The 26,638-nt window shown below is 43.9% G+C and overlaps 1 protein-coding gene across 6 annotated transcripts in view; it reads left to right on the top strand.

Moving 5' to 3' along the window:
* Positions 1–26,638, top strand: part of NCOA3 (nuclear receptor coactivator 3) — a 333,167-nt gene that overhangs the window by 118,726 nt on the left and 187,803 nt on the right. The window contains exon 1 of one of the 6 annotated variants that reach the window (XM_029613914.1): positions 14,494–14,515. The exons of the other annotated variants lie outside the window; for them this stretch is intronic. The gene's annotated coding sequence lies outside the window, so the exon portion shown is untranslated. Of the gene's footprint in view, positions 1–14,493; positions 14,516–26,638 lie in introns of those variants that run through there. 6 annotated transcript variants of the gene reach the window in all.

Genomic DNA, 26,638 nt, shown 5'->3' with positions numbered 1-26,638 from the left:
CAGAGCTGCGCTGCTTAGTAGTGTTCATGCATTAAAGAGTCTTTCAGCTCAATTCACTTTTAGCTTGTCTTTGTGTGAAGTACTGTTTTAAGGTTATTAGGCAATAAAAATAAAGAAAATAGAAAGGTAATGGGAATTAGCAAAGGCTTATCAATAAGCCGGTGGAGAAGTTACACATGCATTTATATTAGAGATTTTATTAAACTGGATGTTTAACAAACATTTAGAAAATTAAATATGAAACAGACATCTCTGCTACGATGGATTTTGCAGACAGCACATATTACTTTTTTTTCCTGGAATGTTATTTTCACCTAATATTTTCGCAGGCTCCTACAAAAATGGGAAAAAAAAATCTTTCTTTTGGTGTCTCTGAGAGCAAGGCTTCAGTAGTCATTTATGCTTCTGCCCCTCGCCACATCCCTCCCACGCTCTCTAAATATCTGCTTTAGAATCAGCCCAGTACTTTGCTAGCAGTGCTGCTGAAGACCAGAGTTCAGTTCCTGGGGGGGGGGGGGATTGCTATGGTAGCCATGCAGCGTTGGCACTTAGTGGGCAAGCTCGAAGGGTTCTGGAAGGTGACGCCCGCCAGGCGAAGGGCATCACTGCAGTGGTAGGGTTGGGAGGGGAACATGGCCTGAGCAGTTGTGAATGAAGGTTTATGGTGGTTCCAGTATGGTGGCTCTGTTGAGGATGGATCCCTTTGCATTGGAAGCCCAAAGGAGCAGGAGGAAAGAGTCTGGGTCTAAATGAAACCAAAGCTTCTTTTCAAGAAATGTTTCAGAATAGGAGACTGCGCATATTGTCTTTGGGTGTGAGAGTGATGGGGGGAAGCAGTGAGTGGTGAGGCATGGAAACCTTTAGGCTTATTGCAGAGTTGTAGCTGAGTTCTAGTCGGGCGGGGGCTGCGTGAGTTAGGCAGCAGTTTTGCACTTGTTTAAAATGTAAAATGAAAAAATGTTAGTTTTGAAGAGATCTATTCAGACACACTCTTACATTCTCTCACGCACTTATGGCATTGGTACATTCATAGTGCAGAAGTGCTTCATGTCCGTTTTGGGTTCATTTTTCTGCCCATAACTAGTTCAAAATTAAATAAGATGAAAGGAAGCTCTCGGGGACGGGGAATGAAAAGAGAAGATTAACACATTTGGCTACCTGTGACCTGAGTAAAAGTAATTTATATTTTTGTTTTAAAATCATTAAGAAATGAACTGTTGGGCTATTTTACAAATCTAGTTTTGCCTTGTCTGTCCTCTCGATCATTGGGAGTCCTCCACTCAGCATTTGCTGGTAATTCCAGCAATAAGGGAAGCCCATTTGCAAGAGAATAGGAGTTGGGCTGTGTCGGGTCAAAATTCTGGATTGAGCTGCCAGAAGATTTGCGGTCATTACATGATGTTAAACTTTAAAGGAACATGCTTAAAACTGTTTTATTTAAGAAAGCATTTAATTGATTTAGTATTTTAATGCGATATATCTTAATGTTTGTTTGTTTGTCCTCTATTGCTTTGTTGCTTATGTTCTCCACTTTACTATAAGCGGATCACAAATATTTTAAATAAATAAATAAATAGTTCTTTTACTGGGGAGGAGACTAAATGTGTCATACTCCAGAGATGTTTTCCTTAGTCTGGCCCAAAAAGCAGTACTACTGAGGCTTTCAAATTAGGAAAATCAGACGTATGGTAACGACTAATAAGTTAGGGATTGCTTGATCCTACTTGGCCCGAGTGGTTTGGGGTGGGGGATGAAAAATCAGTGCTGCTGTCCTGATAAGTTTTGCTGCTGCTTCTGTGTAGCAAGAACCTGTGCAGAAGGCAGCTTTTTCTTTGGGGTGGAGAGGGGGAGAAAGTTAAAGGCATATTCTGCTAAAATCATGTGCCAAAAGTACTCTACTGCATAACAAAGAAAATGGCTCTGCTGCCTAGAACTGCTCTTGCCCATATGACCAGATGTAGAGCAGCCTGTTTAATTGATGTGTCAATCAGTCTGTTAGTAGCTGCAGAGGCACAGCGTTGTCAGCCTGTTGAAATATACGCTTATTTGACGTGCAGTTGTAGGCTCATTACAATTGGAGAGCTTGGCAGCACTGTGAATACAGTGGTTTCCCCATTTCTGCATGCTTTGGAGGTTGAACAATCTAAAATAAACTGCAACTGGCTGCTGCAGGTGTTGCTGAAAGACAAGCATGCTTTTTAGGATTATTATGCATTTGTCTATTATTTATCCTCTGCAGGTTGTCTGAATAACCTTTTGTGTATCTCTCTCTCTTTCTCTGTGTGTGTGTGTGTGTGTATATATATCTATATATATATCTACTAGATAAGGGAGCCCTGACCGACGTGCCGCAAATGCGCAGTAGAGAGCAGCTCTACCGCGCATACATATATATACGTATACATATATATATATATATATATATATATATATATATATGTATGTATGTGTGTATATGTATATATATATATATACACACACATATGTATATATATATATATATATATGTGTGTGTGTATAGATCCACAGTATGTTGATTGGCAGGTTATTGCATACACTAAGCCTACAGTTGAATTGGTCTTCCTACTGTACTGTGCACCAGATTCAACAAATTTTTTAACCAACTTACTGGTAATTTAGCTATGATGCAGGTTCTTTTTTTTTTTTTTTTTTTAATATGTATTTGAACATTTAGCTGAGCCTTCCCATTATGACTCTCATAAGCATTTCTGAGAAGGGGAGGGGAAGTGTGGTTTTTAGACCCGTCCCTTCAAGCGAAGTGTGACAGACATGTCCGGAAAAAGAAAGCTGTAGAGGCCTGCAACTTTACATTCTGCCAAAGGAAGTAGTAGTATTTTTCTGGGAAAACAAAATATCTATCTGTATCTATATATGTATGTGTATACATTCTGAAATGGTCAAGTATGAGCTTATTTTTTAGGTGGGAGTTTGGGAAATTTTGGCAAAACTTTGTGGATAGGTCCTTTTTGTTGATTTGTATTGAAAGTCTTATTGTAAACGTACAGCAGGCAGATACCTAGTTTTTAGTGAACAGTTTGTTTTGGGGGCTGTTGGGTAGGAGCAGATATCTAAAGTTTTATGGGCTTTTTTCATTAGGGAGATGCAGAGCAACATGTTAGTGGGTTGTTTTTTTGGTTTTTTTTGTCTTTTCTTTTAGCATACACTAAAAATGAAATCACTTGCACTAAAACATTTTAAAACTAAGTAGTACACCACCAAATTTTAGCACAGGCTGTTTACGAGACCCTATCAAAAATGCATTCCTCTGCTTTGCATTTATTTCAGGTTATTTGTACAGTGAATTGTTTGACATTAAGGAATTTTAATGTGGTCTCTGATATTGTTTTCCTAGCATATTAGACAGATGGAGTCAGGACCAGTGTGTTAAGCACCTCTACCAGCAGATGGAGATGGAGCAAACTGACGTCGCAGTATATATACTCCTGCAGTGACAGCCTACCAGTTTTCTCTGTCTCGAGCAGATTTTGGACGTGCATTTCCCTACTGAGGATTACTTCAAAATTTAGAGGAGAAAACTAATTGGAGATTGGAGATGCCCTGCTCTCCTGTGGTGATACCTAATGGTCCCTCCCTCAATTGAAAATTCCTGAGGTGTTTTCTGTGGGCCCTCAGATGAGTGCCTTGGTGCAGTAGCTGATTCTGCAGCCGGTATGGACTTAGCTGAATTAAGCAGCTGAAAGGCAGTGGGTGCAGGAAGCTGAGTGAGGCGGTGACTATATATGCCCTCTCTCCCCGCAGCCGGAGACAGTCTCTGTATTCGGCTAGGAAGGTTGAGCTCAGCGTGGGAAAGCAGCTCAGTGGGTGCTGCACAAATGCCTTCTGGTTTTGGCATTTATCATTCTGCATTTTCTTTGGTAGAAATTTTTCAAGGATTTCAATCCTTTCTTCAGGCGCAGTCCTCGGCCCCATCCAGTCCTGTCAGGTCAAATCCTCAGGCAAAGACCTCTCCCTCTTCCGGTATTATGTTTAAGTGCCGAAGTACACCTCAGCTGCAAGTATTCCTGACAGGAATCTGGATGGCACTGATGATGAGGCCAATCCTGACTCTCTGGAAGATGGTGAAATTCCTCTGGGACTGGAACTGTATAGGACTATGTCGTGGTTCTTTCATATTGCTGTCCCTGATTTCCCATACGTTAAAGATGCTGGGAGTACTTGGGACACATTCCATGCCTGAGACAAAGAAAAATCCCATTTTGGTTTCTTTGTGTAAAGCCTCTTGTTTTTCCTTGATATGTAGGCTATTTAAGAATTTAATTGATCTTGAGTGGGACACCCTGGAGGCAAATTTCAAAGAGGATCGGACCTTGGAAGGCCTGTACCCCCTGGATCCATTGGTGAGAGAGCATCTGCGGTTTCCGAAAGTGGATGTGCTTGTCTGTGCCATCTCTAAACGGACGACTATCCCTGTGGAGGGAGGAGTGGCTTTGAAGGATGTGCATGATAGGAGGATTGAGGGACAACCTTAAGCATTTGAAGCAGTGGCAATGACATTGCAGATAAGTTTCCTGTTGTTCCCTGGTGGCTTCTCTTGTTTGCTTCTCTCCCAGGCGGTTGATGATTCTGGAGTGAATCCCACGGAATTTATGGAACCTGTCGCCGCTTTTTTAGCAGATATGGGCTGCGATTTGGTCCGTACCTCGACCAGAGAAGTGACTTCGGTAATAGCGGCCGGGCATCAGTTATGGCTGTGAAATTGGTCGGCAATGCGACCTCCAAAGCTAATCTTACGAAATTTGCCTTTTAAAGGTTTGCTCTTGTTTTGGAACAAGTTGGAGAAACTGGCTAGTAAGTGAGGTGAATCCCCCGTTCCTTGGTTGCCAGAGGATAAGAAGCAGTTGCCGTGCCCCTTTGGTAAGAGGAGTCATTTCAGGGGTTCGAAGTGGTTTCGTCCCTACAGAGGGGTGGTCTTTCAGAGGACTCGGCCTTTTGGCAGGTCTCAGTCATTTTGTCCCAGACAGGCCAAACGGGGCATGGGCTCGTGAACTGGAACCTCCTGAGCCTTCCAATGAAGGTTTCCTGACCCACCCTTGGGAACAGGTGATGGGGGGGGGGGGTGTGTGTGTGTGCCTATTTTATCAGAAGTGAGTCGAGATCGGATCAATGGTCCTGGAGGTGATATGAGAAGGATATGCGCTGGAGTTTCGCAGTGTTCCTTGATAGATGTTCATGGTGTCTCCCTGCAGAAAAAGAGGGCAGTGGAGTATTCACTGTCAAGGCTTCTCAGTCTGAGGGTGGACTCAGGAAAATATGGGTCGATATTCCATTTATTTCGTTATGCTCAAGAAGGAAGGTTCCTTTCGACCCATCCTGGATCTCAAAGGAGTCAACCGTCATTTGCGGGTGACTGATTTTCACATGGAAACATTGCACTCAGTGATAATGGCCGTGCAGTCAGGGGAATTTCTGACCTTTCTCGATCTGTCCGAGGTATACCTCCATATTCCCATCCGATTGGTGCACCAATGTTTTCTGTGTTTTACGGTGTTGGATGCCATTATCAGTTTCGGGCATTGCCTTTTGGACTGTCCACCGCTCCCAGAACGTTTTCCAAGATTATGGTGGTAGTAGCAGCAAAGTTGAGAGAGGATGGTATCCTAGTACACCTGTATTTGGACAACTGGCTGATTCGTGCCAAGTCTCTGGAAGAGAGCCGCCTGGAGACTCACAAGGTGATCTCCCTGTGCAGGGGCTCAGTTGGGTTGTGAACCTAGCCAAGAGTAGTCTTCAGCCATCTTAGTCTGACTATCTGGGTGTTTGGTTCAACATGAGGCAGGGCAAAGTTTTCCTGCCAGAAGCTCATATTCAGAAATTGATGAGGTGTGTCTCTTGGTGAACATTATACACCCGACAGTGTGGTTCTATCTACAGGTACTCTGGCAGCCATGGTGCCGTGGGGGGAGGTGCATATGCATCCTCTTCAGCGCTCCGTGCTGTCTCATTGGAACCCGCAGTCTCAGGACTATTTGATTTGCCTCCACCTGCTGATGGAAGTCTGCTGTCACCTCCAGTGGTGGTTACTAGTGGATCATCTGAGACAGGAAGTTTCCTTGACATTGCTGGACTAGTTGGTACTCATGACAGATGTGAGCCTCCAGGGTTGGGGAGCTCACTGTCAGGAACTAACGGCACAAGGGCGCCAGAATACCGAAGTCTCTCTGGAACATCAATCGGCTGGAAGCCCGGGCAGTCCGGTTGGTGTGCTTGCATTTCAGTGGCAGGCTGCAGGTTTGAGTGGTCCAAGTAGTGTCGGGACAATGAAACGACGGTGGCTTACATGAGTTAGCAGGGAGGAACCGAGAGCCAGCAATGTCGCAGGAAATAGACCAACTTATGGAGTGGGTGGAAGTGCATCTTCAGGAGATCTCTGCCTCACACATTGCAGGAAAAGACAGTGTAAGAGCTGACTTTCTCATCAGGGTGAGTCTGGATCCAGGAGAAATAGGTATTGTTGGATGAGGCGTTTCAGCTGATAGTGGATCACTGGGGTCTTCCATTTCTAGACCTGCTGGCGACTTCTTGCAATGTGAAGGTTCCTTGATTCTTCAGTCGTTGGAGAGATCCGAAGTCCTTGGGTATGGATGCTTTCGTACAGGTGTGGCTGGAGGACAAGCTGCTGTATGCCTTTCTTCTTTGGCCCATGATGAGCAGAATAGTTCAGAGGGTCGAAGGCCACAGGGGGATGGTCCTTTTGGTGGCACCGGATTGGCCTAGGGGACCATAGTATGCAGATCTACAAAAACTCCTGATATCCTCCCCCCTCTGTCTTCCGGTGCACAGGAATCTGTTGCAGCCCGGACCTGTCCTTACTGGGTTTTGTCTTACGGTATGGCCCTTAAGAGGGCTCGCTTGTTGAAGCATGGATATTCTTCTGCGGTGATTGACAACTTGCTATGAGCTCGAAAGTTCTCCACTTCCTTAGCCTATGTGTGGGTTTGGCGAGTGTTTGAGGCTTGGTGTGAAGATCGAGGCCTGCTTCCTCATTCAGTTAGGATCCTGCTCATTTTGGAGTTTTTGCAGGATGGGTTGAATAAAGGGTTGGCCCTTAATTCCTTGAAGGTACAGATAGCAGCTCTTGCCTATTTCAGGGGCTAGATGTTGGATTTCTTGGTGGGCCCTACCTGTTGACCGTTGTGTAACCTTTCATTGCGGTTACTGACCTTGAAAATGGTTTTTCTGGTGGCAATATGTTCTATACATTGAATTTCCGAGCTGCAGGCCTTATCTTGCTGGGAGCCATTCCTTCAGGTGACTCTAGGAGCAATACAGCTACATAATGTTCCTTCTTGCCTAAATTGGTCTCAGATTTTCACTTGAATCAGTCCATTTCCTTGCCGTCTTTGGGTAAGGAAAGAGAGGCAGAGGAATATTGCCTGTTGTGACCCTTGGATTTCAAGAGACATGTGAGGTATCTGGAGATATCTAAACCTTTCTGAAAGATAGATCACTGGTTACCTTCATGGTGGAGAGGTAAACAGGGAGAGCTGGCTTCAGGAACTAAAATACCTTGTTGGATTATGTGGCTCCTGAAAAGCCATTGCCTACTCAGTTAGGGCTCATTCCACTAGGCTCAGCAATGTCATGGACGTAGGTTAGAGTGTCTCCCGTCAACATTTGCCGAGCTGTTGACATGGTGGTCCTTATACACCTTTTCCAGGTATTATCGTCTAGATGTGCAGACCCAGGAGGCTGCAGCCTTTGCATGTGTGGATTTGACTAGTCCGTGGGCAGCCTTCCTCCCTATTCGGGAATAGCTTGGATACATCCCATTGGTCCTGAATTCATCTGTCTAGATGCTAGGAAATGAGAAATTACTACTTACCTGATAATTTCATTTTCCTTAATCTAGACCAGTGATTCTCAACCAGTGTGTCACCAAGCACCGGCAGATGTGTTGCGGCACCCGGTGTCCCCTTGCCCCAGGTGTGCTTCCCTTCTCCTCAGGGGCGGAATGGCCTATCAGGGGATCGATCAGCCCCTGGTGGGCTGATGCAGATAATAGCAGAGTAATGCTACATGACTCCACCGGAGGCCAGACTGGTGGGGCCTGAAAAGTGGAGAGATATGCTGTGTGCTGCCGCCGGAGGCGGCTGAAGAGCAGAGAGACCCAGTGTGCCGCCGCTGGAGGCCAGGTCGCAGGCGGCTGAAGAGTGGAGAGACCCTGCGGGGCCTGAAAAGCAGAGTGATGCTGCTACCAGAGGCCGCAGCATGCAGGAGGTGGAGGCTGAACAGCGGAGGCCAGGCTTATTGGGCCAAACAATGAGAAGAAGCTCCATGTGAGAGAGGAAACTTGCTTGTATATGTGTGTGAGTGGCAGCTTTGTGTGTGGTAGAATGGGAGCAAGAGCATTTGTATGTGATTGAAAGCTTTTATGTAAGTGAGAGAGCATGTGTGTGATTGAGAGGGAGTCTGGTCAGAGGTGATGTGTTTTTGTGAGAGACTGGTCAGGGAGGTGACTGGTGTGTATGAGACAGAGACTGTGTGTGAGTGACTGGTTGTGGGCCCTAAGAAGAGGATCATGAGGACAGAGCTTCAGCAGCCACTGTTGCTTCTGGTGAGTGCTATTGGTCTGCAAGGGAAAGGAGTAGGAGAGTTGCTGGAGAGGATAAGTAAAGGTGGCTTTTTAAGTTTATTTTTCTTGATTGACTGCCATTTTAATTATTGGGTATTATTTGATGTGTCTGCTGTTTTGAAATAGTTTGATATTTGGACAATTTTTAATAATTTCTATGAGTTTTTAATTGCTGGATGTTATGTTCATCAGCTGTTTTGTAACGTTTTTAGTATATCTTTACAATTATTTCTGTGTGGGGTTTTATAACAGCTTGGCTTGTTCTGTTTTCCTAGTAGGAGGTGTATTAGAGTTTAGGGCCTGTTTTAATATTTGTATTTCTTAGGGTTGTTACTGTTTGAGTGTGTTCCATAATCCAGGTTTAACTTTGTGCGGCTTAGTTTGTGTGCATTTTTGCAGATCCTGGGACTATGTTAGGTGCTATATTTCTCTTTCCATTTCTCCAGGCTTGCACTGCATGCAGAGTGGCTTTTTTGGTTTTCCATTCCAGTTTCTGTCTCCATTTTTATAATTTGTGGTTTTTCTGCACTTGGTCAGTTCTGGGTGTGTGACCGAGGTGAGGTTTTTTACTAGCATGTAGGCATTTGTATTAATCTTATTTGTTGTGTTTTCTCAATAGGATATGCATTAGTGGTAAATTACTGTCTTTTCATAAGGAAGGCTATTGTGCCTGGTAGTAAAGGGAGTTTGTTTTGCTTTTACTGAGATGTCATCAGAACCAGAATATCTTTTATGTATGCTGAGTTGTACGGATAATGGCACATGTTCAGTGTCATGCATGTAAGACCCATCTGGCAGGTATGTCCCGGCTGAAAAAAGGTTGAGACAGATCTAGACAGATGGTCCTCCTATGTGGTTACGTGTTCCAGGGGTTACTGGTAAGTGTTCTTCCAATCCCTAGATCAGTGTTCATACATTCTTTGCCTGCGTTCATTGTTTCCTGTTGTTTGAGTATAGGAATAGTTATCTTTTATTCAAGTTTTTGCTAGTCTGTCCACAGTTGGCTTTTGAAGAGAGTACTGTCAGGCTGATGTCACTGCAGGAGTATGTATACTCTGACATCAGTTTGCTCTGTCTCCATCTGCTGGTAGAGGTGCATAACCCACTGGTCCTGAGTCCAACTGTCTACACTAAGGAAAAGGAGATTATCAGGTAAGTAATCTCAACATTACTGCCTGCAAACACAGCAAATGGCTTAGTGGAACCCATTTTACACTTGGACCTGCCATAGATGCTGCCAATCTCCTTAAGAATGTCCTAACCATAGGAATAACCCTAGAAGCAAAATTTAAACAGCCTAGATATTATATACTCCTCAAAGTCATCGTTTTCGTACCATAGGTCTCCTCAACCATCCTACACAATTTTAAAATCTTATCCTCAGGTAAATGTTCTCAAATCCTGATACCTGCAAAGTTACCCAATGTGCAAATGAACTAAATGCCTCAAAATAACATGAAATGGAGCAACCCATAGGTAAACACTTATCAAAATAATAAAACACCTGAAAAAAATCTAACAATGGAAAACAAGGGTGGATTGGTAACAACCTAAAGGCTGATTCGTTATCTACTTTTGCCATCCATGCTTCCTTGTCATACTGCTGCACTAATGCAATAGCACTATCAAAAGAAGCATACTAAACTGTACAAAGTTCTCTAGGAAGAAAATCATTAACCAAAGCCCCAGTAGGATATGAGAAATTGTAAATTAGTTGAAACTTCCCGGACTCTTTCTTAGGTATTACAGCCAATGGTGAAATAAACATCTCAGGGAACGGTTTATTTTCAAAATCTGCAATCCTCCCTAAAGTCCTCTCTGCATCTAGTTTTCTTAAAACCACATCTTTTAATCTGTTTGCAGATACTGGATTAGCTACTGCATTATTCACAGTATGCCCACAAAAAGGAATAACAAAACTAAATTCAAATCCTTGCGCTAACAACTTGGCATCTTCCTTTTTTTTTTTTTTTTTAAGTACTTCTCCAACCAAGGTTTCATGGCTTCCACTTTCATTACTATGGGCACATGTTGGAAAAAAAATCTTTATTTAGCTGATTGCTAACTATGTCTGTCCCGGCTTTGCACATTTAAAGGCTGGGTAATTAGCTGCGCAATTTGCACAGATGTGACAGAATATACCGTATTTTTCGCTCCATAAGACGCACTTTTTTCCCCAAAAAATGGGGAGAAAATGTGGGTGCGTCTTATGGAGCGAATGTAGCAGCTCTCCCTCTCGCGCGCCGTCCCCCGCCTCCTCCCAACTCCGCCCAATCAGCATGGTGGTGTAGGCGTGTGTATTCTGCCGGCGGAACTTGAGCTCCCTGCCGGTCTGCTGTTCCCGCGGTGCATCTTGCTGCGAGGGTCGCCGCGGCGCAGGTCAGACATCACCTGTTTGACCTGCATGGGCTATGGAGGCCCTTCCAGTTCAGACGGCTGGCATTTGACCTGCGCCGCGGCGACCCTCGCAGCAAGATGCACCGCGGGAACAGTAGACCGGCAGGGATCTGTTTGAACTGGAGGGGCCTCCGTAGCCCACGCGGTTCAAACAGGTGATGACTGACCTGCGCCGCGGCGACCCTCGCAGCAAGATGCACCGCGGGAACAGTAGACCGGCAGGGATCTGTTTGAACTGGAGGGGCCTCCGTAGCCCTCGCGGTTCAAACAGGTGATGACTGACCTGCGCCACGCGGCGACCCTCGCAGCAAGATGCACCGCGGGAACAGCAGACCGGCAGGGATCTGTTTGAACTGGAGGGGCCTCCGTAGCCCACGCGGTTCAAACAGGTGATGACTGACCTGCGCCACGCCGATCTTGCAGTGAGATGCACCCGGAACCGGCGGGGAGCTCGGGCTCTGCCGTCGGAGGCTCTCACTTGCAGTCCAAAGTAAGAACTTCACTCGTGGTTTAGATGTATTGGAGGGTCATGGGGGTGGTATACTGCCTAGGATGGAGGACACATGACACAGACCAGCAAATAGAATTTACTGCCTGTGCTGATTAAGTGACTACCTGTTGAAATATTAGGAGCAATTGCTCTCCTAATCAATGTAATATAGCCCTGACTATTTATTATTGAACTCTGGAGCAGTCATGAAAGTTTAAAATAACTGGTGTGAGAGAGATGTGTATGAGGGAGAGTCTGAGTGTGTGATTGTCTGTGTATATGTGAAGAGAGCTAGTGAATGTGAAAGAGCCTATGTATGTATGTGAGGGACAGAAAACCAGTGAGTGTGAGTACCTGTGTGGATGTTCTCTGCCTTACTATAAAAAAAAACAAAACAAAAAAAAAAAATCCCACGGACGGCCACCAGGGGGGAGCTCCGTACAGAGCCCATCATGGGGACAGAATTTTTTTTTTCTTAATTTTCCTCCTCTAAATCCTAGGTGCGTCCTATGGTCAGGTGCGTCTTATAGTGCGAAAAATACGGTACTATCCGAGAAGGGACACACGAATCTGTTACATTTCCGATCCTCCATTTTGCTGCCTCTTCACAATCAACACAGCTGTCCCATTTTGAAAGGACCTATTATACACAGGAGTAAGACCTCCCTGACCCTTGAAAGCTATCTAACCTGTCTGCATTTGACTCCTATGAGTCCTATGCAACAACCAAAGATTAATGTCCTGAGTTCCTCAAGACATATATCTATTCTCCTCCAACTTCTCTAAATTTCTCCTCATAATTTAACCAAGCCCAACCTTCAAATTTTTGATAAGCTTCCAGAATTGCATCAGCATAAGTTAACATTGGACCATATTGCCCGGGCTTAATGTCTACCATATCCATTGGCAAGACGCCAAAATGATCTAGTCCAGTTGATGTTACGAGGTATTACTTCCTTCCTAACATCAACATCCTTTCCTTCCTTACCTCTCTCCTCTTTTTATGACCTAATGATTTAAATATATTGATTATACTTATACTTCCTCATCGTCTTTCTCAAAGATATAGGCACTGATTCCCATAACTCAGTTAAATTAAGTAATGTAGAGGCCTCCCTATCAGAAATCATTCTATCTTTACTATACTAGCTAGATATTACTGGCCTGTCTTCACTAGAAGAAGAACTGAAATCAGAACTAGATGAGGCCGAGCTATTCCTTCTTCAGTGCTTCCTTTTCTTTCCTTTCTTCTTAGCCCCACCCATCTGAATCAACTAATTTACATTTTCAGTCTGAATACCCTCATGAAGCATACCCGAACCTCCTGGAACAGCTGCATCCCCATTGCAAGAGGCTTCGAAATTCTCTCATTCATAATCGAAGCAATGATCCGACCAGCTGTCAAAGAATTTCTTACACGATTATTCGCTTCCTCATTTCTGGCGTGACTTCCAATTTGCATTTCCCGATCCATCACTAGGCCCACAGACACACTTGGTTCCAAATGAATCCTTCAATCTCTGACCATCAGGTAAAATATTCAGACCACCCTCTAACCCATGTTCACCTCAAACACTACCCATCCACAAGTCTCCCAAACCGTTCTGTGCTTAGAAACATAGAAATGCAGAAAAGGGCCAAACGGTCCATCTAGTCTGCCCAGCAAGCTTATGGTAGTAACTACTGCACCATACAAGTCATCTTTTATAATTATCAGTTTCCCAGACTGTCAAAGTCAGGGTCCTTGTTGGTTGCTGTTTGAGTCTGATTCCCCCTTACCTCTAGCTATTGAAGCAGAGAGCAATGTTGAAATTGCATAAAAAATATCAGGCTTATTGGTTAAAGGTAGTAACCGCTGCATCAGCAAGTTACCCTGTGCTTATTTGTTTTCCCAGACTGTACAATTCAGTGTCCTTGGTTGCTGTCTGAATCTAATTCCTCTTTTCCCTCTGTTGCATCAACAGCATAAAGGCTTATTGGTTAAGGGTAGTAACCACCACACCAGCAAGTTACCCCATGTACTCTTTTCTTCATTCTCATCCTATAGCCTTAAGGGATCCACAGTGTTTATCCCATGCTCCTTGAAATCTTTTACTGTTTTGGTCTTCACCACCTCCTCCAGAAGGGCATTCCAGGCATCCACCATCTTCTCCAGAAATTATTTCTTCACGACGTTGATTCTGCGCCATCCTCCCTGGAGTTTCATTTTATACAACCCTCATTTCACAAACCAACTCACCACTATAGTCCACCTCCCCAAATGCTGTGTTGTCATATGTGTTCACACCCTTACCTTGCGCCCTAACTCTACTACGACCCCTAGACTCTGATCCTAATGTCCTCTTCCCTGTTCTACTAACCCCAGTGCTACTATTTATTACACCATTATTTTCCTTACATCATTGTCCTCTGACTTGTAACCCTCTACCTCTATTAGATTATGCCCTACTAAATCTTCCCATATACCTAATGCCCTGCTGTGCACATATCCCTCCTTCATCACTCCAATGCTACTAATTTGAGGTCTTGAAAACTCGTACTCCTCATAACAGATCTCTTACCCCTCAGGAACCTTGGTTTTAACCATTGCTTCAGCGCTCTTCAATAAAACAGTCCCCTCTTTTCCTCTATTAGCCACCTGCCCTACCCGTCCTGGTTTACTTTTGTATAACAGCACCCACGTTTTTTTACACTAGCCCATTTCAGAGCGACTGCTGCAGATGCTGTAGCAACGTTTTTGCCAATACCTTTCATTACTGCCCCCGAGTTCCTAGCTCCTTACGAAATTCCCACCCCTTCTATCAAACATGATATCTGGACTCCTGCTTCCTCCTGCGTTGGCCTCAGATTTACACTTCACGCCTTTCCAATTGCCTTACTGTCCTCAGCATTGACTGTTGCGGCTCCTTTTTTTTCTTAGGGCTCACATTCTTATCAAGATTCCCCTTGGCGCCCTCTCTTCGCAGCTGTCCCACCCCAGCAGATGCCAACTACTTCAACAACACTGCCGCAAGGTAAAAGAAAATAACCCCTTTCACTCCCATTTAATTTTATTAACAGTGAACTGTGCCACAACTGCCCAGGAGAAAAAGAAAAGATGGGAAGCAGCAATAAAAACAGCCTTTTTACTCTCCTCAGCAAAGCCCCTCCCACCTTCCCAATCCTAACCCTTGAATTCCCCCCCAATAAATAACTTAAACCACTACCAAAACTCCTCGCTCCCCACCCCCTCCTTTCCTAGCACTCCTTCCTACTTTACATTATCCAATACTAAAAACCTGAAAGTCCTTCCTACGGGCATTCCCTGTTACTATCCTTAAAACCCCGCCTGACTCATCCCTAATTGTTACAGTGGCCTCAACCTGACTTTCAGCATAAGGAAGTGTGAGGTGAAAGAGGTTTATTGCCTAGTTCTTGTATCGGTCCGAGATAAAAGCAGTCGTCTCTAGGTCAAGGGTGGCAACTCCAGTCCTTGGGTGCCGCAAACAGATTGACTTTTCAAGATATCCCTAATATGTGCATGATAGATTTTGATGCATCCTGCCTCAGTTGTGTGCAAGTCTATTTCATGCATATTCGTTAGGGATATCCTGAAAACCTGATGGGTTTACGGCCTTCGAGGACCAGAATTGCCCAGCCTTGCGCTAGATTGAAAGTTTTTTTATTGTATTAGTATATGTGTGTGTGTATTTATTTATTTGTTGTTTTATATACCGTCATTCGGTGAAGCCATCATAACGGTTTACAAGATTCAAATTATAATACTCGTAACAATTGTGCAAAAAAGTATAACAGGATGCATATTAAAAGATTAACCATTTATAGTCCAGAAGAGAATCATTTTTGAGTGAGGAGGGTTTGTTTGGAGCTGGTTTGGAGACAAGTTATTTTGTGGATTTGGTTGGAAGTTCCTTTGGGTGTTAGGATGATGAGAGGTTTGAGTGTTAATGTAGACTCTGTGAAACAGCCATGTTTTTAGGTCTTTTTTGAAAGTTTTGAGGTTAGGTTGGGTTCTCAGATCTTTTGGGAGGGAGTTCCAAATTTTAGGGTAGGCAATGGAAAAAGCTCTTTCTCTGGTTGTTGTCAGGTGAGCATCTCTGATGGGGGGGACGGGACATTTAAGCATCCTGAGTTGTATGTATATTTATTTATTTTTTTTACAAAAGTTATCCTACTTAAGCATTGGTGGCTTTGCACATTATCAGTTGATAATCATATTTTGGCATGAAAGCATGTCAGAGTAGCTTGAAAACAACAGATTTCTTCCCCTGTGCCCCCTTCCCCAAAACATCTTGATCTCCCCGTAGTGGCCATTCTGCCCCAGGACCTAGCTATGAGCTCTGTATTTCTGGTGGGTTTTCACTGCATGGAAGGGCCCGTGCTATAATATGGCACTGCCTGAATTTCCTCTGTTCTCTTTTTTTGGGGGGTTTTTTCCTTCTTTGTGACGGGCATCATCCCATTCTGGTCAAAAGCTGTTACATTATTGCTTCTATATAATTAGACCGTACAAATTGATAAAATAAAAAAGACTACGGCAGTTAAACAATACGGAGTTAGTAATGCGCACCATTTTGCTAATAAAAGTATATTGATACACATGTCAAGTGTACTTGTGCTTTAAACAAGCAAAGCTGCTTCATGCAAGAGGGGAATAGAGGATAGGGAGGTCTCTATGCATTTTCTTAGAGCTCCTGCTTAAGTGTAACCACTTCTAATTGTTAGACAAAGTACCCTTTATTTTATTTTTTTACCTGCTTTCTTACAGTGAGTGTTGATCACTACCTACTCTTTGACATATGCTCTGGCTTTCAGTACCATTTCTATGCTGATGATGCCCAGATTTACCTCTGAACACCAGAAATTTCATATCTAAATCCAGTTCTAAATTTGAGTCTGGTTGCCACCTTAAACTCTGCATTGCTATCACAGACTTCCTTGTTGTTCCCCCCCTAAACCCACTTCCCCCCTTTATTTTTGTGGCTAATGCTGTCATTCTCCCAGTTTCCTCAGCCCCATCATTTTGAGGTTCTTTTCAACAACTTTTTCTACACACATCCAAAACACAGCTAAATTATATTGTTTTGTTTTTTTCCCTCAATAACATCACTAAAATCCCCTTCTAAACTCGCTATGTGAATACTTTTCTTTTCTCATCACCTCTCACTTAGACAAAGGCAGTCTGCTCCTCACAAGTCTCCCAGTGAACCATCTCTCTCCGCTATCATCTGTCCAAACTCTTATATCTTTTGCCAAAGTCGCTACATCCATATAATCTTTCCTCAGGTCACTGTATTGGCTCCCTATCCATTTCCGCATACAGGTCAACCTCCTCTTACTCGCCTACAAGAGCTTTCACTCTGCAGCTCCTCACTACCTCTCCTCTCTTCCCTCCCTTGTGAACTCTCCTGTGTCCTCCTCTCCTCCCAATTCTGTGCTTTCCCTCCAGCTCCATGTATGCTTGGAATAGTTTTTTCTGACTTGGTGCGTCATGCTCCTCCTTTTGCCTTATTCAAGTCCAGGCCTTTTTGAGGCTGCTCTTAAATCCTAACCCCTAATTTTCCTGCTTTCAGCTTTACTGATTTTACCCATTTTCTTAACTGAAATTCCCAAAGTCTCTTTAGCCCTGTATGTTTATAGATTGTAAGATGTACTGAGCAGGGACCGACTCCTATGTGTTTGTACAGTGTTGAGTATGTTAAGTAGCGTTAGAGCAGTGATTAAGTAATAGGAAAAATAATCCCAACTGCAGGTAAGCAGTGCTAGTTCTGTATTGAGTCCACCATCCAGGAAAAGGTACATTAAAATTCTCTGCTAAATATGCCGTGGTGCTCCAGAAAAGCAAATAAAATGTTAGGAATAATCCAAAGAAGAATGGAGAATAAAATGGAAAAATATCATATTGCCCTTCTGTCGAGCCCATACTGCGACCACACCCGGAGAATTGTGTGCAATTCTGGTCACCCCATCTCAAAAAAAGACACAGTGGAGCTAGGAAAAAGTGCAGGTGAGGGCAGCAGACATGATAAAGGGAATGGAATGGCTCCCCTCCGATAGGCTTGCAGGCTCGTGCTCTTCAGCTTGGAAAAGAGATGGCTGAAAGGAGACAGGATGATAGCTTATAAAGTCATGAGTGGGGTGGAATGAGTAAATGATGGTCATTTACTGTCTCAAAGAAACCAAAAGAAGGGGACGCTCCATGAAACTAACAAGCAGCAGGTTTAAAACAAATTATAGAAAGTACTTTTTCACTCGGCACACTCACGCTGTGGAATCTATTGCTAGAGGATGTGATGAAGGTGACTAGCAGAGCTGGGTGCGAAAAAGATTTGGCCTTTTCTTCTAGAAACTTGTCCATAGCACATTATGAGCCAGGTAGACTAAGGAAAGCTATTGCTATCCCTGGAATTAAGTAACAGGAAATAGATCTGCTTTATGGGATATGACAACCTGGTCAGACCCAGCATGACTCTTCTTATGTAGTAGTTATCCAGGTCAAAGTGAAATTTAATAAATGGTGCTAATAGGGTTTGAAAAAGTGGAAGCCAGGTTGACTGTGCCTAAAATTCAGAAAAGAAAGATATAATAAAGGAAAAAAAAAGCCAAATAAAATGCAAGCATAATAGAAACAAAAAAAAGAGTAAGGAAATGTTTTAATCCTGGGCTCTTGACTCTTGTCCTCTTGTCCCTTCTAACAGGAACACCCACTGTGAATATGCATGAAATGCCATTGGTACAATGGGATGCGTACATTTTCATGTTTGTGTTTATCTTGAAAAGCACCACGGCACCAGTGAATTAAGCACAGTGTGGAATCTGTCCAACTCCTTTAAGTGGCCACCCAAAAGAGGATAAATTATTTGCAAGGAAAAGAGGGCGTGTTGGGTTTTTTTTTGGTGGGGGTGGGAGGGAGGGTTTGCATTCACTCTTCCACTTTCTGTATTCGGTCCTATAGAGAGGCCTCATTGTAAACAGAAGGTAACATTTTATTTCAGATAAAAATTTAGCCTCCAAAGGGTATAGCTGGTGGTGTGCATCGTCACTGTACTGTTGACATATAAAGCTATATAGAGTAGCCCGTGGAGTGAGTGCACAAAGCGGTGCTCAAGCTGGTTCATCTGGCACTCAGATCCTTGTGAAAGATGTGCAGTGTCCTTGTGCTGCTAATTCTAGCTGTTTGCTGCTTTCAAATTACCTGAGGTCTCTCTCAATGCCATGGAGTATATTAGGCTTAATAAATCTCTTTGAAGCATTCCACTATCAAATATTTTTATCACATACATTATCATATTCTTATGTTTTTCTGTTACTTTCCAGCAACCACTAGCCCAAAAGATATTCGAGGTTTGATATATTAATTCCATGTTTAAGTGCATAGATTAAAAAAAAAAGTTTGATAAGGAGGACCTATGATTAAATTCTTGTGCCTTTGATATTGAACATTTTCTATTAGCATTGTTTGGTGCTTTACAATATTTCATAAAGTGTACTTTAGGGGTTTGTTTTATATATGTATACAGTGGGAATATTTACTGATGACCGTATAGGATGCATGGCACTCTGCATTTCTCTGAGTGCCATTTTATCCAGTGGGATTTTATGGAGACACTAATGCTATAATTCATTAATTGAAATGATTGTCTTGTCAGTATAATCTAGTGTTTCCCAATCATTTCAAGCCTAGGCACATCTACATTAGCAAAAATGTTGGGTGGCACATCAGCCTCCATGGCACAGGCAGGGTGGACACGGAGAGAACTCCTATAAATATTGCAAGCATTTGAAAAAATTTTTTGTTTTGCGGGAAGTGACATTGTTGCAATGGTACATTTGTGTATTTATTAGTTTAATTATTGTTTGGTTTATTTTTTTTAGCTTGTTGTAATCTGCTTAGTATGGAGATCCATTATAGGTGGAATAGAGACAAGCTAGTAAGCACTGAAAGCCCCATCAGTCTTGCTTCCAAATTTGTTTTAAAAAGGGAGAGAAGGGATGGAGACCCACATGAACCCAATACAAAACTGACCATCTTCCTCTGCAAGTGCAGGAAAAGGGAGCAGTAGATGGGATGAGTCCCATCCAGTGCTCAGTGCATGCTGTCCCATCTCACTTAGGGGCTGATGCAATACAGTGTGCTCAGCTGAGTGCACTGGCCTGCCGTTGGACGAGGGTTGTATAGGCACTAACTAATCCCTTATGCAGTAAGGGGATTAGTGTCTCTACAACACACGCCCAACGCAGAGTGAAACTATTAGCGCTCATCACATGCAAATGCATGTGAATGAGGCTATTAGCTATTCACGCCGCATGCAAAAAAAAATGTGCATCTAGGATGCACATTTTAGCGATCAGAAATTTAACGCCTTCCTGGAGCAGGCGTTAATTGCTGAGCGCTACTAAAACTAGTACAGAAAAGCAGAAAAAATTGCTTTTCTGTACTGCCTCCTACTTAATATCATTGCGATATTAAGTAGGAGGAACAACTCTTTAAAAAAAATAAAAATTAAAAAAAAAAAGTTTGAAAAAAGCGCTGGCAGTGGGGTGCAGGAAGCAGACGCTAAGTTGACAAGCGTCTGTTTCCTGAACCCCTGGCACATGCACGGGTTAGGAAAGTGGACCCTGATAAATTCAGCGTCCATTCTCCCAACCTGACTACCAGCACCAGAAGAAGGCATGTATAAGTCAGTATTAAAGTGTCCTGCACTTAATATTAATTTATTCACTCTTTCACTTATTGCCCATTGGTCCTTTTCACTGACATTTGTTAGTGAAAGGACCAATCCCCTTTCAGGACAGCCTTCTGAAAGGGGATTGGTCCTTTCACTGACGTAACGGTGAAGGGACCAATTGGCAATAAGTGAAGGAGTGAATAAATTAATATTAAGTGCACAACACTTTAATATTGATTTATACATGGTGCCGTTAGATTGGGAGAATGGACGCTGAATGTCAGCGTCCATTTTCCTAACCCCTGCATGTGCGCTGGATAGGAAAACGAGACGCTGATAACTTCAGTGTCTGTTTTTCTTAACCAGTGGACAGCCACTGACAGCGGACCTCTCTCCGGCGCACGGTTTCAAGGAAGCGCTAGGGGTGTGCCATCACCCCTAGCGCCGCCTCGACAGCACAAGCCCTAATTTTAAATATTGCATCGCACCCCCAGGAGAGGTGCCCCTATGGGCATGTTAGGAAAGCGGGCGCTGAACACTCAGCACCCGCTTTCAGTGCAACTTTTTTGCATCGGCCCCTTAGCCTGGGGACAAAATAGAGGCTGGAAAGACTTAGAGGAGGGGGGTGCTGGGTGCAGTGTGTGTGTGATATGTTCTGCATGCTGGCCATTTATTCCCACAAGCCAGGGCTTATGTTGTGGCTAGGTTGGAAAGGCATGCATGACGTACATATTCAGAAAGGAGCCTGTTTAAAGCCATGGTTGCTGCGATCAGAGTCCGGGAGCTGGTCTGTACCTGGGTATCAGGCAGGGGTGGTTTTTGCTGTGGCACACCTGATCAGGGCTGATGACATAGCATGTCATGGCACCCTGGTATAGCTGATAGCTTGTTTAAAAAGAAAAAAGGATGAGGGTGGGGATAGAATAGTGTCTGACCTTGGCCATATAAGTTTAAAAGTATACTAATGAAGGCACTCTAAAGTCATTTTTAATTGGTTTCCAGCACCGTTGGCAAACTAAGATTCAGTCTCCTTTTCAGCCTAGCATGAACCAGGATCTGATATCTAACACTGTATATAGCTTTCTCCATTTACACTTTTAAAAATTTAAAAACCTATGTGTAAACTCCTGACCTTGGGTTGATATTACCGTGTATAATAGATTATGCACAGAGATGTCAGAGTCCAGGTTACCTTGTGTGTGGCTGTGGTTTGCGGGGGGGGGGGGGGGGATTGGGCCACATCACGCTGTAGCTGATGCTTCTCAGGGGTAACCAGAGGTTTACCCACTCTGACATTTGTGGAAAAGCTTTGGAAGACTTCCTGTGCTCTCACATATGCAACATGTAGCTGTCTTTCCCAAAGTACATTAGAATCGGTGGTAAAAAGAGCCAATGCCTGCAGACTCTGAGCTTCATAACTTTTTTTTTTTTTTAAGTTTTTGTCAGCTGACATGAATATGTTAACCTCAAAGGATCAACATGAATGTAAAATGCAGAACTGCAGTTTTTCATCTTTCTTTTTGACAAATGCTGCCTGTATTTAAGAGCGAGTTCTTGTGGTCTCATAGTTTTAGTGCAGAGCCAAAGAGAGCGCTCTGATCTTGATCCAAGGGTTGTCAGAGTTTTTGACCCCTGAAATAAAGAGGCCATTCTTGTGGGTGTGGTGTTTTGGTTTTTTTTTTTTAGAAAATACTACCCCTCCCCACACTCTCACATTTTAGTCCCAAGGGTTATCGTCCCCGCCACTCCCCTCAGTTGCCACATTTTTATTTAGCTTTATTTTACTGTAATGCAGTTTTTTAAGCTCTTCTTCATAGAGAAATATGGTATGTTTGCAGACTTCATTACATTTTTTAAAGTATCAACCTCAAGGAACTGTTGGGACTGCATAGGTCCTCCCTTAAGATGACAACTGCAAGGTTGAGAGAAGGAAGCTTTTTATGTCTAGAAAATACTGCGGGGATGGGATGGGTGAATCCCCACAATGGTATTTTAACTGTCTGCGTGAGTTTAACATTATTCTGTATCAGTGAGTCCCAACCTTTTCATGCCCAAAGCACACCTACATGTGGGACACATCACACACACACTTGAGCAAGCAGCATGAGCATTAGCATTAGGGGTGTGCAGGGTTTGCTTTTGGGAAGTCTCTCCCCCCCCCCCCCCCCCCCCCCCCCCCCCTCCCCTTACACACACAAAAATTTTGGTTCATGGAATATTAGATTCATTTCATTAATGTAAAAAAATAAAAACTCCCACCCACCTGGAAGAATGTCATGGTCAGGATTCCCCCCTAGCTCCTACTTACCCGGTCTGGTGAGGATCTGCCAGTGAGGCCTGGGCCTTATCCTAGGCTGTAGTCTGATGCCTCAGCCCAGCCTGGATGCTGGGGCCTCTGCCCGGATTTAAGACCTGACACTGGTGCCTGTCTTGGAGGCTGGGTCCCAATACCTGGGTCTCGGCCTAGGGGTCAGGCCCAGGTCTCAGATCTCTATCGGTGCCGTCCCTTTTCTTTAAACTGATAACCACACACTGCAGTCACACCTTACTCATCCCAGCGGATGGTGTCCTTTTGGTGTATAGCAATGCGTCTGCCCTGGGTCCTGGCCAAGGCCCCAGCTTTCAGGATCCAGCCTGGCTCTTGGACACCAGAGCCAGGTAAATGACTAATTGGTGGGCTTGGCTCTTGACCCGAGGCCCTGGTGTCGGCCCGGGCCTAGGCTGTGACCCAGTGTTGCGTTTGGGCCTAGACTGTGGCTCCTTCTTTAGGCCTTAGCGTATGCCCTAGATTGGGGTCCTGGCTTAGGGCCTAGGCTTGTGCCGGCGTTGCACTCTGGCATAGGCTGCAACCCTTGCTTTGGGCCTTGGCTTGTGCCCTAAACGAGGCCTGATGCATTCTTTTTAGATGAATGCAATGAATACGATTGGCTTAATTCGGGTGGGTCCTCCATTCATTTTGAGCCCGCCCCCCCCAATGAAATGAATTGTCCTGGTTTTAAATGAATTTAAAAAAATGTGACAAACTAACGCACATCTCTAACAAACACGGAAAGGACTCGTGGTCAAAGGAAGAGCTAGGGAAGCAATGAAAGCCCCACCACTCCCTCTTCTAAACTTTAAAAGTTGGGCTGCGGGGAGGAAAGGCAAAGACACACACGGTTCCGTCCCAGTGGACCGGCTTCCTCTATATACAAGTGCAGGCAGCATGTGACTGTGCGAGCTCCTTCACCGTTGTTGCTCCCAGCACCCGGTGAGTCACATCCAGCGCCTGGTGCACACTATTGCTATCTCACCCAGCCTGGGAATAAGACAGAGGCTGCCAGAGGTGCTGTGTGAAATGTATGTACTGCACACAGCAGGGGGGGGGCCCATTTACTCATGACTTGCAAGTTGCTCGTTAATTATCGCACTTGCGCTCATGCTGTAGCTAGGAAGACGTGGCACGCATGATTAGATGTTTTCAGAAGGAAGTTCTTGAACCTTCAAGAGTCACCGCTGGTGCCTTTGCTACAAGGTGCTGAAAGCAGAGCCCAGGTGCTGGCCTGCATCTGAGCATCAGGCAGCGGCACATCTGATCATGTTGGAAGGCTCATCAGTCCTCCATGGCGCACTGGTTGGGAAATGTTCTGTCACCCAGAATTATTACCTTGTTACAAAATGAACTTAAGTGTTGCCATAACGCTGCTTCTCTGGCTTCATCTATTACTTTTCCCTCCTTTTTCTTGCTTTTATTTGAGGATGTTGAATAAAAATCTTGTTTTTCTGGTATTGTGGGCTCTTTTTGCTTGACTTTAAAATTGTTAAAATCAGGGTTGGGAAACTCCTAAGCGCCTTTTTAAAATAAAAATAGAATGGTGCCCGCTGGTGGCCCAGGCTATATAAGAGAGCACCCTCCACTGAGATGGGCTTGGCCTAGATGTTTCAGCAGGCTTGGGGCCCAGGAAGACGATATGCTGTGGCCTGAGACTGCCCCCTGCCTGTGATGAAGAGCGGTTATAGGGAGAGAAAACAAAGAACAAGTAAGCAATAAAAAAAAAAAAAAAACATACCGTACAAAAAAATAAAATCTCAAAATAAACAAAAAGCAAATTTCACCCCAGCCAAAAAATGATTTAAAAAGAAATCTGCAATATAGATGGATGAACAGAAAATGCCAGAAAACAAGAAAAAATGTTATATGGAAAAATACATTTCTGAGTTGGGTAACGGAGAAAAGCTTAGAGAAGTGAAGGAGCATCGCAGGCAAATGAGAAAAGATGCAGAATTTGCACCCCAGGAGGAATTTTGCATAGAGAGAAATTGGTCACACCCAAGGAAGATGATTAGATGGTGGCATATTCCTTTTTAAATACCAAATCCCAAAGTGTATTATATGGAACCGTACCTACCTTACAAATATGGTGGATTCTGTGTTGTGAGCAGCTGTTTTCTGTTGTTCTGGATCTACTATGTCCTTATTGTATATTTTTTTTTTAAGTAGATATAGGGAATGGCTTAGATTACCTGGCAAGGAATTTATTTTTTCACATTTGGAAGTTATGTGAGATCTTCTTGTTTTAAGGAGCATCACGTTTACCCAATAGCACTTCATCATGGAAATATTTAGGTGCAAGAAACCAGAGAGTTGGAAAAGAGGGCAGTAGGGTGGTGCTTTTGAAGTGTCTGCTAACCTTTACCTTCTTGCGTCTGTGGGGTTTTGTTTTGGTTTTTTTTTGAGCAATTTGAAAGTAGCAGTACTTGCAAAATTTTGTTGTAAACGATGGTTGGCTGCTTTAAAATCATTTATTGAAGTGGATGTTGGGTGACCCAGGCATGATGCTGCTAATCCTCGTGGTGGAAGAGATCTTTCCCCGACACTGTGCTGTATGGGGTCAACTCCTGCCCCTTCCCCCAATTCTGATTTATATTTCATACATCAGACCATTGCTTTTTTAAAATGTTTGAATTTCCCTCCTACTTGACACTTTTTTAAAAATCTTCCCCATTGTGTGTGAGTTTTGGCTAGGGCTGGAGGTAACCTTTCAATTCATTTCATGTATATCCTGGATATAGTGGTTTTTGTTGACCCAACATAGTTATCCAGAGATGTTCATTAGGCTTGTGAGACCACAGTTCAGCTCCTCCTTTAGGTGAATGTTGTCATCTTTCATTTGGTCCTCATAAAGTTTATCACAAAGCCTCCAGGGCCAACACCATCCTAGAAGAAGTCTGCAGTACAGTTTCATTGTAAGATTTACAAAGTCTCTTATGTGTCCCCCTAGTCTTATATTAACCCACTCATTTCCTAGAATCCCTTTTGCTGGATTGTACGTGGTGTCACATATCTAAGAACACATTTGATATTTTTTCACAATTTCAATGAGAAATCTGAGAACTTTTTTTTACTAGTGCTTTTTATCTGGTGTCAGGTATAAACTGCGAGTTTTTGAAAGTAGCTAAAAAAAAAATAAAAATAAGCAATTATGAGTTGAGGCTGCGGAGGGTATATTTCTTTTTCTTTTTTTTTTGACATCTGCCAGAAGAGGGTTAGTTCTGAAATGGGCGAGGAAGGGGCCATCTGAGCAATCAGTAGTGTGTGAGTGGATTGTGACAGACTCGCTCAGAGGGGAGTGTATGTAAGTGTCTGAAAGCTCTGGCAGGTGTGATTCCTTGCCTGCCTTTTTTTTTTTTTTTTTTTTATCTGAAGGTAATTTTTTCTTTGTTACAATTTAGTGGTACGTGACAGCCATCGCAGCCTGCATAATTTTGGGAGAGAGGGTACTGCATGTTGGCACAGAATGACGACATTGCCATGCTGTGCTTGATGCTGCGCAGGCCTGTGCTTTGTGGCAAGATCTTAACTCCTGGAGAGAGCTGTAAGCCTGCAGGGCGAGGTGCTGCCAGCCATGTGGAGTGCAAATTGAGAATGGAAGTGCATTTCCTTGCTTTGTTTTGAAATAACTCCTTTATTTTGGACTAGTCAAGCCTCCTTCAGTCCTAACGCTTCATATTGCTATTTAAGGAAAAGGACCAGAATGTGTGGGGTGTATATGAAGAGTGAAGCGCCACGGCCCTTAATCTTTGGCAGGCAGGATTTTACGTACCACTAGGACACCCCCCCCCCCCCCCCGCCCTTCCTCTTGCTAGCTCACAGGCCAATACAGTAAAATCCGCGGGAGAGCGGGCAAATGCCCGCTCTCCCGGTGCGCGCACCGGCCACTCGCTGGTGCGCGCGATTCAGTATTTAAATTAGGCCCGGCGGTAAAAATGGGCAAAAGGAGGCGGCGGCTGTCAGCAGGTTTGACAGCCGATGCTCAATTTTGCCGGCGTCGGTTCTCAAACCCGCTGACAGCCATGGGCTCGGAAACTGGACGCCGGCAAAATTGAGTGTCTGGTTTTCGGCCCGACAGCCGTGGGCCGAATTCAAAATTTTTTTTTTTAAACTTCTTTTTTTTACTCTTCAGGACCTCTGACTTTTCTGTGCACTTT

The sequence above is a fragment of the Rhinatrema bivittatum genome, chromosome 8, assembly GCF_901001135.1.
Source record: "Rhinatrema bivittatum chromosome 8, aRhiBiv1.1, whole genome shotgun sequence".
NCBI classification, from domain to species: domain Eukaryota; kingdom Metazoa; phylum Chordata; class Amphibia; order Gymnophiona; family Rhinatrematidae; genus Rhinatrema; species Rhinatrema bivittatum.
Note: the sequence above shows the minus strand (reverse complement) of the source record. Positions and strands in the feature narration are given on the sequence as shown.